The sequence below is a fragment of the Sus scrofa genome, chromosome 13 (assembly GCF_054392235.1).
Source record: "Sus scrofa isolate SSC_HxYL_T2T_F1_AM1 chromosome 13, Sscrofa_HxYL_maternal_Yorkshire_Landrace_v2.0, whole genome shotgun sequence".
Lineage (NCBI taxonomy): Eukaryota > Metazoa > Chordata > Mammalia > Artiodactyla > Suidae > Sus > Sus scrofa.
The window spans coordinates 92,491,747-92,509,801 of record NC_139395.1 but is presented as its reverse complement, the minus strand read 5'-3'; the positions used below and the strand labels follow the sequence as shown (position 1 = coordinate 92,509,801).

The window sequence follows — 18,055 nt, the reverse complement described above, 5'->3', positions numbered from 1 at the left end:
ATGCATGTACATAAATAATCCCCAAGCTCAGTTTTTAGAGAAAGAAGACAATGTTAGGACAATGTTAATAGCATGCTCTCATCCATGTAAAAAATTAAAAAGTGTAAGAAAGCGGTTATATACCTTTACTAATATAGGCACAGAATATTTCTTATGTCAGACATAAGAAATCTGTAAAATCCCCCTCTGGGAGTCTGGAAAATAAGGAAGTTTTATTTTTCACTTGCATATGCCTTTTTCAATGTAATTTCCTATTTAAATTATCGTGTGCATGTATATTACTTTTTTAATTAGAAAAGATTAAAGATTTTTAAAAGGACCTGCAATTCCAATATTGAGAAATATGTACTGATAAAATTTTGATATATTCCCTCCAGTCTTTTCCTTTGTGAGAGTATATATATGTACGTGTGGATACACATACATTCATGTGCATGTATATGCTGATAAGAAATAATTCTCAAGATAATGTCAAAATTACCAAACTATACATATAATATTATATATTAATTTCTACCATGTGCTAGTACTGTATTGTAATTTTTTTTGGTCTTCTTTTTAGGGCTGCACCCATGGCATGTGGAGGTTCCCAGGCTAGGGGTCCAATTGGACCTGTAGCTGCCAGCCTACACCACAGCCACAGCAATACTAGATCCAGCCATGTCCGTAACCTACACCACAGCTCACGGCAACGCTGGATCCTTAACCCACTGAGCAAGGCCAGGGATCAAACCCACAACCTCATGGTTCCTAGTCGGATTTGTTAATCACCGAGCCACGACAGGAACTCCACTCCAGTAATATTTTTTATGTCAATGAATATTCTTTGAAAACAAAGAGTATTTTGAATGGCTGTAAAATTCATACATATACATACATATATATCATACATGTGTGAATCATTTATGGGTTTTTTTGACTAAAATCAATGAAGCTGTGATAAATATCTTTGTATATATTCAATTCCATTGACTTATTAAATTCCACCTTAAATTACTTTCTAAGGATAAATTCCTCAAAGTAGAATTACTGGGAATTAAGGGTCTTTTTACATACTGTTAAATTATTTTCCAGAATTTTCTTTAATCTTTTATTTGTACGTATATTTTTTCTACTGTACAGAATGGTGACCCAGTTACAATTACATGTATACATTCTTTTTTCTCACATCACGTGTTCCATCATAAGTGACTAGGCAGAGTTCCCAGTGCTACACAGCAGGATCCCATTGCTAATCCATCCTGAAGGCAACATTCTGCATCTATTTACCCCAAGCTCCCAGTCCCTCCCAGTCCCTCCCCTTCCTCCTTGGCAACCACAAGTCTATTCTCCAAGTCCATGATTTTCTTTTCTGTGGAAAGGTTCATTTACACCATGTATTATATTCCACATATAAGTGATATATGGTATTTGTCTTTCTCTTTCTAACTTACTTTACTCTGGATGAGAGTCTCTATTTCCATCCATGTTGCTGCAAATGGCATTATTTTGTTCTTTTTTATGGCTGATTAGTATTCCATTGTGTATATATACCACATCTTCCTAATCCAATCATCCATCAGTGGACATTTGTATTGATTCCATGATTGTGAATAGAGCTGCAATGAACATGCGGGTGCATGTGTCTTTTTCAAGGAAAGTTTTATCTGGATATATACCCAAGAGTGGGATTGCTGGGTCATATGATAGTTTTATGTATAGATTTCTAAGGTACCTCCATACTGTCCTCCATAGTGGTTGTACCAGCTTACATTCCCACCAACAGCGCAAGAGAGTTCCCTTTTCTCCACATCCCCTTCAGCACTTGTTATTTGTGGACTTATTAATGAGGGCCATTCTGACTGGTGTAAGGTGGTATCTCATGGTAGTTTTGATTTGCATTTCTCTAATAATAAGTGATTTTGAGCATTGTTTCAAGTGCTTGTTGGCCATCTGTATCTCTTTCTTGGAGAAATGTCTATTCAGGTCTTTTGTCCATTTTTACATTGGGTTGTTGGCTTTTTTGCTGTTGAGTTGTATAAGTTGTTTGTATATTTTAGAGGTTAAGCCCTTGTCAGTTGCATCATTTGAAACTATTTTCTCCCATTCTGTAAACTGTCTTTTTGTTTTTATTTTGGTTTCCTTTTCTGTGCAAAAGCTCATCAGTTTGATTAGGTCCCATTGGTTTATTTTTGTTTTTATTTCTGTTGCTTCGAGAGATATTTTCCAGAATGTTTACACCAGTTTACTGCTCTAGGTGGGGAAGAGATTGTCCATTTACTACAAAATTGATTTCCCAAAATGAAAATAGATTTGTTGCACTTTGTATTATAAAATTAACATATACTCAATATGAAAATTCAGAAAATACAGGAAAGTTATAAAAAGGAAAATAAAAATTACTATCCTGAGATACCCACCTTCACACCAAGGCATATATCTAGATTTTTTCTCAGATTATATTAACTCGATTTTAACTTAATCTTTAACTTAATTTTAACTTAATGTTTCTTTCCAAGCCAGTAGATCAAATAGAGCTACAGTAGTTACCTATCTATTTGATAGGTGCACAGTAATGTATTAAGAGGATACACTTTAAGTAGCTGTCTCCAATTGGGTCCCCTGGGAAGCAGACTCTGAGATGAATTTTAACAGGCAGTATATTTATTAAGGCTTGCCAGTGGTATCAAAATCTGCAGAACGAAGGGGAAGAAAGCAGAATTGAACAGAGGGGAAAATTAAACTGTGATGCAAGCCCAATGAGTGTCTGGGCTGGCCTCACAAGGAATTCCCCTGCTAAAATGGTCCACATTAAACTGAGATGACTAGGCATTTTACATACTGACACTGGTCAATCATTGGATATGGGCCATCTGGGAAAGGACATACCTTTCTATAGCAGAGGCAATCCCTGGAGGAGCTAAGAGCATTCATAGAATTTGGGGTTACAAATCCCTCACTGAACTGGGGTCTGGTCAGCATATCAGTGTCCACTACAGCTGAAACCAAGCAAGAACCTGAAGTGCCTTCCCAGGGCCCCTTCCTCTGTGTTTTCCCCCATTTATTTATAGGAAAGGTTTAGCCTCCTAGGCTTTCTCCAAGTTCTGAAGAGCAAGTTTAGCCAGAGAAGAAAATGTAGAAACAAAGTAAAACAGTCAAGTAAGACAAAATAATAATAATTTAGTCTCAAACCAAGTCAAGGATCTTTAGTTCCTCCTCAAGGGCTATAGATCCTGAGCCATATCCTTGAGTTCTTTTGCAGATAATAAAACTCCCACCAGGAAGTTCCCATTGTGGTGCAGCAGAAACGATTCTGACTAGTAACCATGAGGTTGCAGTTTCGATCCCTGGCCTCACTCAGTGGGTTAAGGATCCAGCATTGCCATGAGCCGTGGTGTAGGTCACAGTCACAGCTCAGATCCTGCATTGCTATGGCTGTGGTGTAGCTCTAATTCAACCCCTACCCTAGGAAGTTCCATATGCCATGGTATGGCCCTAAAAAGCAAAATAAATAAATAAAAATAATAAAAAATTATAAGACCCCCACCAGATGGAAAAAGTTAACTGCATGCTGACCATTAGCACATAGAACCTAGCCCAGTAGAAAATAGAGAGTTGATGACTGAGATTCCCAAAAACCACCCAGTTACCTCACTACCAACCAAGCCCATGGCATGTGGAAGTTCCAGGCCGGGGATCAAACCAGCACTGCAGTGGTCACAACACTGGATCATTAATACACTGCACCTCCAGGGAATGCCCCACCTTGCCTTTTGAAAAAACCTTCCCCAAAAGCCATCCAAGAGTTCAATTATTTTAAACATGAGCTGCCATTCTTCTTGCTTGACCCTATGTTGGGTGCTTTGCAATAAATGCTATACTTTCCTTCCCTACAACTGTGTCAGTAGATTGGCTTTGCTATGCATTGGACAAGTGGACCCAAATTTGGTTAGGTAACACAGTCTAGTCCTTGTTCTGTTCAGATATATTACTTCTTTTATGTTCTTGGAGCAGAAATGCCACAATTGATGTGGGCCTCTTTTTCTGTAGGAACTATTAAAAAGGAAAGTTATTAGCACAGACTACAATCCCTGGTATTGCAGTTAGTCTCTGGCTTCAACTAATACTCATTGTCCCCCTATTTCTCCATCCATTCTGGATTCCCCTCACCCTCAACTATCATCTTTGCTGGTCTGGTGGCATGACCCAGACCCTCAACCTTGAATGGTATGAACCTTGGTCACAATGTCCTTCTTGGGTTGATATTGCTACATTAGTGCATTTATGGTAAAAATGGGGCAAGAGTTCACCAAAAGGTGTGCAATTGGCTCACCTGAGTGCCAAGCATGTTCCTCTATACCACCATTGTGTAACCTGATGCCAGAATGGTGACTCTTTTTTCCTGAAGCTCCCTGGAATCAAATAACATAAAGAGTTTAGGTTGGCAGCCATAACTTGTAGCTCAGGGAGGCTTGCTGTGTTTCCTGGTAAAACTGGGTTGCCTTTGGAAGCCTGTACCTCCAACTCTGCAGAGTTGGGAGACAATCTTCCAGGGATCTCTTCTATTTCTTCACATCTTACATGCAGACACAAACAGCATTTGTTTTGAATTATTGTTTCAAGGATGTCTGTATAGGAAAAACCTTAAAAGATAGAGATGGTGTCTCCAGAACAAAAGATGGCTTTTTAAAAAATTGAAGTATAATTGATTTACAGTGTTGTGTTACTTTCTAGTGTACAGCAAAGTGATTCTGTGATATAAATAAGTATACATAATACATATATTTTATACATAATATATATTTTTTCAGATTCTTTTCCACTTTAGGTTATTACAAGATATTAAATGTAGTTCCCTGTACTATACAGTAGGAACTTGTTGTTAATCTATTTACTATATAGTGTGTATCTGTAATCCCAAGATCCTAACTTATCCCTCTCCCTCTCTCCCCTTTGGTAACCATAAGTTTGTTTTCTATGTCTGTGAGTATGTTTCTCTTGTGTAAATATGCTCACTATTGTACCATTTTTATTCCACATATAAGTGATATCATGATATTTGCAAAAGACAGCTTTGTTTACTGTTGGATATAATCAAGATAATGACTCCCTCTGAGGAAAAGTTTGGGCAAATTGATAAGTTTTGGGTTCTCTAAACTCAGAGTATTTCAGCCATGATGCAAACATGTACATCTCTATCTAGACCACTCCACATCTTCCTCATAGTTCTTGGGGAGCAAGGGAAATAATGCAAATGTAAGCTTCATGCTGCTTGCTGTGCTGTGAGCAATAAAATCTACTGACTTAGATCCAGGAATCTCATGTCTTCTGCCAGCATCCACACAAGTGGCAAGCTAAATTGCCAGCTTGCAAATTGGGTGAAGTCTTAGACCCTTCACAGATCTTGACAACCATATTATTGCTAAGGGTGGGAGAATTAACATACCCCTGGGGCATAAATGTAAATGTATATTGTTTTCCGTTACATGTAAATGAGAACTTTTTCTAATTCTCTTTTCTGAGAGAGGTGCGAAAGAATATAGTTATCAGGAGTTCCGTCTGCGGCTCAGTGGTTAAGGAATCTGACTAAGAACCATGAGGTTGTGGGTTTGATCCCTGGCCTTTCTCAGTGGGTTAAGGATCCAGCGTTGCCGTGAGCTGTGGTGTAGGTCGCAGACGCGGCTTGGATCCTGTGTTGTTGTGGCTCTGGTGTAGGCGGGTGGCTATAGCTCCAATTGGACCCCTAGCCTGGGAACCTCCATATGCTACGAAAGCAGCCCGAGAAATCGCAAAAAGACAAAAAAAAAAAAAAAAGAAAGAAAAAGAAAAAGAAAAAAGAATATACTTATCAGTTAATGGTCACATACCATGTACCTGTATCTATGTTATTCTACTCTAGCAAAGAATTTTATCTTGTATCTTTCTCCAAAATCGGTCTGGCATTTGTAGGAACCAGATTGCTGAATAAAATGGAGTGTGATAAGGATCACCACCCTTAATCCCCTAGATCTTCAGGAGTGACACTAATTTCCATCATCCCCCCAGCAACACTTATACAAATTTATGTCTTAGATTTCCCTTGTGGCACAGGGAGTTGGGTTGCTGTCATGGCAATGGGTTTAGTCCCTGGCTTGGGAACTTCCAGATGCTGCAGGTGTGTCCAAAATATAAAATAAAATAAAATTTATGTCTTGACTAAGGAAGGAGGCAATTTCAGAGGCTTCCAGTTGGCCTTCTCCATTATAATAGCTGTTACTTCATAGGCCAAGGACCCAATGTGGGGATTGTGCCAACTTGAAGTATATTTATTCTGATTCTATATGTAAGGACTAAAGAAATGATTAATGTGAATCTGTAAGCCATTGGGCCCACTGTGACCTGGACCTTGGAAAGGACTTCATTTATTACCTGCCCTCCATATGCACCCACCTACTCTGAAAAGGAGACTGTGATGATTCTCTGTTTTGTTTTGTTTTTGTCTTTTCTAGGGCCGCTCCCACAGCATATGGAGGTTCCCAGGCTAGGGGTTGAATCGGAGCTGTAGCCACCGGCCTACGCCAGAGCCACAGCAACACGGGATCCGAGCCGCGTCTGCAACCTACACCACAGCTCACGGCAACGCCGGACCGTTAACCCACTGAGCAAGGGCAGGGACCGAACCCGCAACCTCATGGTTCCTAGTCAGATTTGTTAACCACTGCGCCACGATGGGAACTCCTTTTTTTTTTTTTTTTTTAATAATATTTATTTATTTATTTATTTATTTATTTTTTTATTTTTTGTCTTTTGTCTTTTTGTTGTTGTTGTTGTTGCTCAACTTGATTTCTGATCATTAAACCCCACAACCTGTCCTCTATCATTTGGGGGTCCTATTATCCCTGATGCTATCAGTAAACTTAGTTCTTTAATGACTTCCTTTACATTGAGTTCTGGCTTATAGAAAGTCACTACTCAGCCTCTTAATGATACTGGTGCCCCTCACAACCATACAATTCTTATGTCCCAGACATATGGTATAGCCTGCTGGCCTTCTGTAATCAAGTCATCTGGTGAGTTTTTTCATCTTTGCATAGTATATGATCTCCAGCATAACTAGTCTGATTCTTTAAATTCTTTCTTTCACTGTCTGTCAATTTCACTGTCTGGCAATTACAGCATCTTAACCCAGTTTCCTGTGGACCATCACTTTTTCCATGCTTCTAAAAAAATCATCCTAGTAGTAAATTCACATTGTCTTTTGGGGATTTTATAATGACATTAAATCCTGAGTACTAGGAGAGTGCTCCCAAATCTAATTTCTCACTTATCCATCCTTGTATTCCCTTCTTTTTCATCAAACACCCTAAAAATTCAATCCTACACACACTCTGTCAGCATATGCTGGCCAGGTATTGAAGTTCCTTGGGGTACATTTCCTTTCCTCCATTATTATATCCAGCACATTGAGACTTAACATCAATTAAGGCCTACTGGACAGGAGACAACCTAAGAACAAATCTTGAAGAGGTCTTTTTTTTCTTTAAAAAAATGTTTTTATTATAATTGATTTACATTGTTCTATCAGTTTCTGCTGTACAGCAACATGACCCAGTCATAGCATCTATACATATTCTCTTTCTCATTTATTTCATCATGTTCTATCACAAGTGATTGGACATAGTTCCCTGTGCTTTACAGCAGGATTCATTGTCTATCCTTCCTAAATATAAGAGTTTGCATCTATTAACCCCAAACTCCCAGTCCATCCATTTCCCTTCCCCTCTCTCCTGGCAACTGCAAGTCTGCTGTCCACATCTATGAGTCTGTTTCTGTTCTATAGATAGGTTCATCTGTGCCATATTTTCAATTCCACGTATAAGGGATATCATATGGTATCTGTCTTTCTCTTTCTGACTTACTTCACTTAGCATGAGAATCTCTAGTTCTATCCATGTTGCTACAAACAGGAAGAGGTCTTTCCACCATCTCTGAATAATGGGGAAAGGATAGGTCTTAGGATAGGAGGGTGGGCCACTTCTGGGAATATCCTCATCTACTGTGTCAAGCCCCAGTCTTTCCCAGCCAGGGCGTTGACCTGGGCTTAGTATATCTGTCTCGACTAAAAGTTTAATCTTTGGAGATTAGCCACTCTGAGTTTATTCTGATCTCCCACTGTAGGAGATGAGAGCCACTTTGTGCTACCAAAGAGATCCTGCATTTTAGCTTTCAGTTGATGATTAATCACTCTCAGCTTTTCATTATCTTTTTAGAGTGCATCAATCTAAGAACAGTCACCTGTTTTAGCAGCTTGGCTGCCCTGACAAAATGCCAGGGATTGGGTAGCTTAAACACCAGAAATTTATTTCTCACAGTTTTGGGAAGAGATCAAGGTGCCTTGATCAAGAAAGCAATTTAGCTTTCTGCAAATGTAGCAATCCTGAAGTTACCAAAGACTGCCAATAGCACTCTGTACTTGGAACAGGCTCTTATTGTAGGGGGATCTGGGCAGGGCATCACACTCTCACTCTTTTTTTTTTTTTTTTTTTCATAGAGGGGAAAAAATTTCTACTCCCCAGGAGGGGAGAATTCGGCAATCTTTCTCTTTCCTCCACACGCCCTGTCCCAGGAACTAGGGAATATTTCTCTGATAGATGAGATTAGAAGGAACCAAGCTTGAAAGGTTAAACCCTTTCTGGGCTTCCTCTGTTTCCGTCTCTGTTTAACTTCCTTTCTCTGTCTCTCTTTATCCCCTGGCTTGTCAGTAGGGTTCAACAAATTCTCTATTCCTCAGTCTTACACACTATGGGGAAGGCTTGAATCTTATGGGAAATCCTGAGGTTGTCAAGTTCTGTCTATGATGGGGTGATGGATTCAGTTGCATGATGGGACCATTACAAAGTGCATTTGCCAAACCAAACCTCTTTCTCTAATTGGCTTTATCCAAAGCTAATTTTTACAAGTTGTATTTATTATGAAAATTGTAATAATAAGAATGATACGATGAATGCGTAGTCAGTACCCAATTGAACGAATGTCAGGGTTTTTATTCAAGTCAATTTCAATTTCCTCCTGTATTGATTCCTGAATCTTATCATTTTTTCATTTGTTTCCTATTTTTTAAAAAATCAAGGGGAGTTCCCATTGTGGTGCAGTGGATTAGGAATCTGACTGCAGCTGCATGTTTGATCCACAGTCTGGTGCAGTGGGTTAAAGGATCAGGCCTTGAAGCAGCTGAGGTGTAGGTTGCAGCTACAGCTCAGATTCAATCCCTGGCCTGGGAACTTCCATATGCAGTGGGTATGACCATAAAAAAAAAAAAAATCAAGAAATTTCACACACAGTCTGGAAAAGTAAAAGGAATACCTGGCCATACTGGATAGCCTGGCAACAGCCAGGTGGTTCTGAGACACTACTTGCTTTGGACAGGATTCAAGGCTCCTGTTTGTCATAATCTCCACCCTCCCAACATGGATGCCAAATATCAGTTTGTCATTTACCATAAAGCTTAAACCGTTGTTTTATTATGTCGAATCTCCCCCTCCCCCTACTTATTTATATTTTCTGTCTGGCTCCTGTGGGCATTTGTATTTTTGGCCCTTGCTCTACCAACAGCCATTTTAGTCTACCTACTAAAGATGAAATCCAGTGAAACACAATCATAGTGTCCGAGTGTTAATAGCAGCTTTATTATAAGAAAAGAAACTATGTCCATTAGCAGGTAAATGGACAAACTGTAGTCTAATCTTGCAATGGAATTCTACAGCAGCACTAACAAGGAATGTATGATTCCTATACCCAGCAATATAGATGAATCTCAAAATAATTGTCCTAAGTAAAGAAATAAGACAAAAAAGAGAGTAAATAATATATTATTTCATTTATATAAAATTCTAGAAAACACAATTAACCTATAGTGACAGAAAGCAGACCAGTAGCTGCCTGACAAGATGAATAAAAGCATGGAGGGATGGATTACAAAGGGCTATGAGACAACTTTTGGAGCTGATAGCTATATTCATTACCTTGATTATGGTGATTCCATGGGTTTATATAGAGGTTGCGGATAAACCATATACTTTATTTTTTTTATTTTTATTTTTTGCTTTTTAGGGCTGCACTTGCGGCACATGGAGGTTCCCAGGCTAGGGGGTTGAATCAGAGCTGTAGCCGCTGGCCTACACCACAGCCACAGCAATGCAGGATCCAAGCCGCGTCCACGACCCACACCACAGCTCACAGCAAAGCCAGATCCTTAACCCACTGAGCAAGGCCAGGGATCAAACCTGCAACCTCATGGTTCCTAGTTGGATTCGTTAATCACTGAGCCACGATGGGAACTCCAAAATCATATACTTTAAATATATGCAGTTTATTATATGTCAGCCACAGCTCAATATAGCTGTAACAAAATAATCCCCCCCAAACCCCAAGTATGTCATATAGACTGTTAAAGTGCTCAGTGCATGTCTATCTAGATGTCATTGACAGATGTTTATATGCAGTGACTGCTTACATGGATTCAGAAGAAAAAATTGCAATTCTAGTCCTGATAACTTGTTAAATATTTACCCCTAGAAATGTTATAACTCCATGATTAAAGAGAAAGTCCAAAAGCTTCTTGAAATGGAACAGTGACTGCTTCTGGAAAGGAGAACTAAGACTCTAGGGGGAAAAAAAAAACACAGGTAAGTTATTTTTTAATTGGTCACACACATGTAATATTCACATTAAAAAGTTATTTTTTAGAAACAACTTGATTTTGGAGTTCCCGTCGTGGTGCAGCCGAAACAAATCTGACTAGGAACCATGAGGTTGTGGGTTCGATCCCTGGCCTTGTTCAGTGGGTTAAGGTCCTGGCATTGCTATGAGCTGTGGTGTAGGTTGCAGACGCAGCTCGGATCCCATGTTGCTGTGGCTCTGGCGTATGCTGGCAGCTACAGCTCCGATTAGACCCCTAGCCTGGGAATTTCCATATGCCGTGGGTGTGGCCCTAGAAAAGACAATAAATAAATGAATAAATAGAAACAACTTGATTTTTTTAATCCCCATCCTCACTCAGTGGGTTAAAGGATCTGGTGTTGCTGCAAAAAATGTTAACTGTGTTTAAGGGAGGTAAGTAGAAGGAAGAATGGTGGTATTAATATTGGAGAGTTAAAGTACTATCTAAGGTCGAAATACTATCTAGAGTTTTACAGTGTACTATTAAAAGTTACAAAGATAACCCAAAAAAGAGAAAATTAATGTAACTTAAATATTGGAAGACTAGATGTTAACATAATCCTTATCTTTTGTGCCAGGGAGTTGTTAGATGCTGTCTAAAGCTGACACTGTATTTAGAAGTACAGTAATCACAAACAAAGACATTGCGAGAGGCTGTCCCTGTGGACCAGTCCTAAAGGTAGAAAGGATTAGCATGAGATTTGTTGCTGTTCATCATCAATTCTTTTGTGCTTTTTGATTGGTTACAATCTATTTGTTCCCTTTTATTTGTTGTTAACTGTATATTTCTTTGAAAAAAAATTAGAGAATGGTTTTTCTGTTTATATGGAAACAATATTTTATATATCAACCTTATCCAGGTTGACTCTCTAAAGTATGTCAGGGCTTATTTCAGATCTTTTAAAATGAAATTGCAAGGACACCAAGACTCTTGGACTAAGTAAATGGTTGTTCTACTGATATTTTATTTTCTAACCCTAAATGATATTTAATTCTCTACCTATACTATTTCCAGCCCTCTGCTTATGAGATTTCTTTTTTTTAAGTGTCTGAGTAGTTCTTTTCCTCTATTTCTGTAGAATACAGTTTTGCCTCAAACTAGATTACTGAATCTGAAAGGGGAGGTATCCCGGCTCCTGCTTATTACCAAATTTGGGATAGAACTGATTACCCATTGTTTAGAAGGAATTGAAAAATCATTGTTTAATCTGAAAGGTAGGCCACTGTGGCATATTACTGCCACCACTTGGTAGCACACCTTAATTGCAAGAGTAGAAAAGAAGAGAAAATCATTTCTGATTTTTGTTAAATTTAACAATATAAGCAACAGCAAATATCCTATAGCCAAGTGAAAAATGCAAAGGAAGAACACTTGATTTTGAGACAGTAAAATGAGACAGTGGTCATTGTCCTTAAGATACTGTGTTATAGATATTCATGTGGTTTATAGAGGTAGTCAAAGCGAAGAGTAAGAAGGCATAATCAGAAGACTTCTCTTTAGTCTAAGTATCCAGTAGCTGTACCTGGAACTCTGTAAAAGAGGCAGAAAAAGGGAAGAATCATGAATCAAATGGTACTTTGAAAAGTTTTTCTTACAAGATATATAGGAGGAAAATAATAAAAGTAGGACAAATGTAATAAGAAAAGAACTAAATAAATGAAGAGATGGATAAAAAGACTCAATATCATCAAGATGTCTGTTCTTTCCAAATTAATCTAGAGATTCAATGCAATCCAAATCAAAATTCCAGCAAGCTATTTTATGGCTATAAAAAAACTGATTTTGAAGTTTATATAGAGAGGCAGAAGACCCTGAATAGCCAACATAATGTTGAAGCAGAAGAACAAAGATGGAGGCCTAATGCTACCTGACTTCAAAACTTACTATTAAGCTACAGTAATCAAGACAGTTGTGATACTGGCAAAAGAATAGACAAATAGATCAACGGAAGATAATAGCCCAGTAAACCCCTATAAATATAATCAACTTATCTTTGACAAAGGAGCAAAGAGGCTATAGAGTAAAGATAGTCTTTTCAATAAACGTTGCTGGAAAAACTGGGTCATCCACATGCAAAAAAAGAAAAAAAAAAAAAAAAGGAATCAGACACAGGTCTTACATCCTCCACAAAAAATTAACTCAAAATGGATAATGGACCTAATGTAAAATGCAAAACTATAAAACTCCTAGACAATAAGAGAAAACCTAGATGACTTTAGCTATGATGATACCTTTTAGATACAACACCAAAAATACAATCCGTAAAAGAAATAATCGATAAACTAGATTTCAGTAAAATTAAAAACTATTCTACAAAAGACAATGTCAAGAGAATCAGAAGATGAGCCACAGACTGTGAGGGAAGATTTGCAAAAGACATATCTGATAAAGGAACTATTATTACCCAGAATATATAAAGAACTCTTAAAATTCAATAGCAAGAAAACAAACAACCAAGTTTAAAAATGGGCCAAAGACCTTAACAGACATCTCATCAAAGAAGATAAACAATGGCAAATATACTTATGAAAAGAGATTCTACATGATTTGTCATCGGAGAAATGCAAATTAAAACAAAGAGTTATCACTATACGCCTATTAGAATGGCAAAATCTGGAACACTAACAGCAAATGCTGGTGAAGATATGGAACAACAAACTCCCTTACATTGCTGTTGGGAATACAAAGTGGTACAGTCACTGTGGAAGACAATTTTTCAGTTTCTTGCAAAACTAGAGACACTCTTACCATATGATCCAGCCATCACACTAGTGTGATTTCTAAGGAGTTGAAAATATGTCCACACAAAGATCTGTATAGGAATGATTATAGCAGCTTTATTTGTAATTGCCAAAACTTGGAAGCAACCAAGTTTTCCCTCAGTAGGTGAATGGATAAATAAACTGTGGTACATCTGGACAATGAATTATTATTCAGCACTAAAAAGAAATGAAAAAAAAAAAAAAAGTCAGGAGTCAGGGGAGTTCACGCTGCGGTGCAGTGTGTCAAGAACTCAGCTGTAGCAGGTTGGGTTGTTGCAGAGGTGTGGGTTCAGTCCCCAGCCTGGGAACTTCCATATGCCATGGGTGTAACCATTAAAAAAAAAAAAAAAAAAAAAGGCCGGATGACAATAAAAAGATCAGTTGGGTTCCTATTGTGGCTCAGTGGAAAAGAATCTGACTAGCATCCATGGGGACACAGGTTCGATTTCTGGCCTTGCATAGTAGGTTAGGTGTCTGGCACTGCTGTGAGCTGCGGTGTAGGCTGCAGACACAGCTCAGATCTGGCGTTGCTGTGGCATAGGCTGGCGACAACATCTCTGATCGATCCCTAGCCTGGGAACCTCCATATACCAAGGGTGTGGCCCTAAAAAGAAAAAGAGAAGAAAAGATCAGTTGGTTGCCAGGGGTGAGGGAGGAGGAATACATAGAACACAGAGGATTCTTAAGACAATGAAAATACTATTATGATATTATAATGATGGATGAATGTCATTATACATTTGTCCAAATCTATAGGGGTGCAACACCAAGAGTGAGTCCTAAGGTAACCATGGACTTTGGGTGATTAAGATGCATCAATCCTCAATAGTATCTGTATCATTCTGGTGAGTGATGCTAATAACCAAGGAGGAGAGCTGTACATATGCTTAGGCAGAGGCATATGGGAAATCTCAGTATCTTCCTCTCAGTTTTGTTGTGAACCTTAAACAGCTCTTAAAAAAAAAAAAAAAGTCATAAAAAAAAAGGCTTCTGGGAGTTCTTGTTGTGGCTCAGTGGGTTAAGAACCAGACTACTACCCATGAGGATTCGGGTTCAATCTTTGGCCTTGATCAGTGGGTTAAGGATCTGGCGCTGCTGTAAGCTGTGGTGTAGGCCAGCAGCTGCAGCTCCCCTAGCCTGGGAACTTCCATATACCATAGGTGCAGGCCTAAATAAAAGAAAACAAACAAGGGCTTCTGTGAAAGGAATACCATCATTATTGTCATGAAACAAGTTGGCTGAATGTCTCTTACTTTAAGTAGGACTCTAAAGTCAATGGAATAACTTTGAAATCTTCATGGTAAAATTATCCAGAAAGGAAAAAGACATAAGTTCAGCCAAATTTTAAAAGGAGTTCTTTCAGGAGTTCCCACTGTGGTACATTGGGTTACAAATCTGACTGCAGCAGCTTGGATGGGTATGGAGGTACCAGTTCAGTCCCTGGCCTGGCACAGTGGATTAAAGGATGTGGTGTTGCCACAGCTGTAGCATAGGTTGCAGCTGTGGCTCAGATGCAATCCATGGCCTTGGAACTTCCAAATGCTTGCAGGCTTGAACAAAAAAAAGAGTTCTGCCGTAGATATAGTCACAAACTAGCTTTTTGTGCTATAAAGCAAAGTTCTTCATGTTTTTGGTTACTAAATGTTAACCATTTAGTCTATAAAGCATTTATATCACATTTATATTACATTAATGTATAAAACTGTAAATGCAAGTTAAAAATTTATAATATTAAATGTTAAATTTAATATTATACTTTTGGGCCAGGTTGGCTAAGAGATTGAGTTCAAATAAGAATCTAATGGGCATAGGCTTCATTAGACATCTAACCTGTTGACCTGAACATTCAAAGTGGGCCAGGTCTCATTTTAGATCATTTGAAATGAACAATGAGGTAGAAACTTCAGAGTGTACCAAGAAACTTGGATTAAGCAAATGTTCGTTCTATTGATACTTATTCCCTGCCCTCAAATAATACTTAAGAACCCGTAGCTCCCACCCACACTAGCTCCAGGTATTCTTTCTGATATTTTGTTCATACCTCTGACTTGAAGCTGTTGGTGAAGATTGCAGTGTTTGAAAATCTTTGCCAAGAACTGGAGTTCCCGTCATGACGCAGTGGTTAACGAATCCGATTAAGAACCAGGAGGTTGTGGGTTCGATCCCTGGCCTTGCTCAGTGGGTTAAGGATCGGCATTGTCATGAGCTGTGGTGTAGGTTGCAGACGCGGCTTGGATCCCTTGTTGCTGTGGCCCTGGCATAGGCTTGGCAGCTACAGCTCCAATTAGACCCCTAGCCTGGGAACCTCCATATGCCGTGGATGCGACCCTAGAAAAAAAAGGCAAAAAGCCAAAAAGCCAAAAAAAAAAAAAAAAAAAGAGACAATCTTTGCCAAGAACTTTGGAAACTTGATTAAGAATTTTATGAAAACAGAGGCTCCTGGGAAATGTGTGATTCTGTAACAAAGTTAACACGTTATAGGACCAATTACTTTATCCTTCCAAACAGCTAAAGGTTGAATATATCTGAAATTAAAATGTTATTAAGAGAAATCAGGAAATTTGAACAAGAAAGATGCATTATTTTAAATGCTGAATTTTGAGTTGGAGCTTCCTAGAAAGAAAACTGAATATGAAGAATCTTAGTTAAGGAAAAGTCAGGAACAGACAGTAATTTAGAGACTTTTGAAAAGAAAGAATGTAGTACAGAAAAACAGAGCGAGGAGTTGAACTATGAGTGAAATACAGAGGAGATAGAAAAGGAATCAGAAGACCAGTAAACCAGGTAGGTTGTAGATTCCAGGAATTGTCTTTAAAAAGGAGGAAATAGGATTTCAAGGAGGGGATAAGGATTGAGAGTGCCGAGAAAATGAGGAATGAGAAAATGGGTGGAAGTTAGAACACTTATGACCTTAAAAGTATAATTTCAGTTTGCTATTAGAGGTCAGACTGATAAAAGCTAAGGAGTAAGGTCAAAATGAAGGTAGTTGACTGCTTCTTTTGAGAAATGTGACAGCAAGAAGGTTGATAGTACAGTAAATGGAGGGAGTAGTAGCACTGAAATTAAAAAAATGACAATGGAGGAGTTCCCATTGTGGCTCAGCAGTAGGTAATGAACCTGACTAGTAACCATGAGGATGTGGGTTCAATCCCTGGCTTCAATCAGTGGGTTAGAGATCTGGCATTGCCACGAGCTGTGGTTTAGGTCACAGATGCGGCTCAGATCCTGCTTTGCTGTAGCTGTGACATAGGCCAGCAGCCGTAGATCTGATTCAGCCCCTGTCCTGGGAAATTCCATATGCTGTGGGTGTGGCCCTAAATTCCAAAAAAGAAAAAAAAAAAAAAAAAAAAAAAAGGCAGTGGAAGCTGTCTTCTGAAAATCAGGAAGAGGCCAATGGCTAAGATATAAAACCCTAGCAAAGTAGTTGTAGAAGGAGGAAATGGGAAGGGATGGCATCTGTAGTCCAGGGAGAAGGACTTGGTTTGGAGAGAAGGGGAGAAGAGATTAATTTGTTGAGAACCTGAGTGATCATCAACAGGATGGAGACAATATCATACCAGAAATGGAATCCTATAGCTTTGATCCCTGCAAACTAGATGACTTTATCTATTAGAATGGGTTGAGACTGGCACCTTAACAAGGAAAGCAAGTCCTTGAAGAGAATACGATAGGAAGTGAACCAAAGATTGGTAAAAAAAAATTTTAAGTGGGAGACCAGCCACAAATTTATACCCAACAAGGTAAACTGTGACTTCCCCCAGTGAAAATCCAACCACCTTGTGATTCTTGGGAGCGAAATCAGAAATAAGGATAATCTAGAGTTCCCACTGTGGCTATGGACCTGGCACTGACACAGCTGTGACATAGGTTGCAGCTTCAGCCTTGGTTAAATCCCTGCCCAGGGAACTCCCATTTACCTTCCATATGCTGAGGGCGCCCCCCCCAAAAAAAAGCAAAAGAAATAGGGGTAATCTACTGGAGACTGGCCCTTAGGGCTCCAAAGGAATTGAGCAATTCTAAGGCAATACAGAAATAAAGCTGGCTATAGCAACAGAGAATTGAGTAATAAATAGGGCTGAAGAACTGGGAGATTAAGGATTCACTTTTGTATTGGTAAGTTTGAGTGGGTGAAAGGTAGGAGCCAAGGCCACAGAGAGTCGGGTACAGAGGAAGAGGCGACATTTATGGGTATAAAACATTTTGCTCATGATCTCACGTTGTCAATTGTTTGCTTTTTGGCAGCTAAAAGGCTAGGATTCTGACGTCCATTTCAGAGCTACTGAAGAGTAGTCCCAGGCTGTGGAAGGAGAAATCTGATTCCAAAGCTGAGGCTGTATTTTCCCAGTCTACCAACATTCTTTTCTCACTAACTAGCCAATGCTGCCGCCTTATGCAAAGCCGGCACTAAGGAGAGGCTCCGCTTTACAGAGGCAGGGACGACGCCAATCGGCCTGGGGCCGGCACTGTAGCATCTAGATCGGCGGCGAGGGAGGTCCCAAACAGTTCTCTAAACCTTTTCGCCCCCGCCAGGGAGATCGCCTCGCCTATGGTCAACAATAAATCGCTAATACAAAGCTAATCTCTGAGGCCCTTGTTAAACCTAAGGGAGGCGGGG

At 39.1% G+C, this 18,055-nt stretch overlaps 1 protein-coding gene across 1 annotated transcript in view; it reads right to left on the bottom strand.

Moving 5' to 3' along the window:
• The window catches only part of IL20RB (interleukin 20 receptor subunit beta), a 991,209-nt gene that overhangs the window by 215,526 nt on the left and 757,628 nt on the right, over positions 1 to 18,055 (bottom strand). The gene's annotated exons all lie outside the window — the stretch shown is intronic.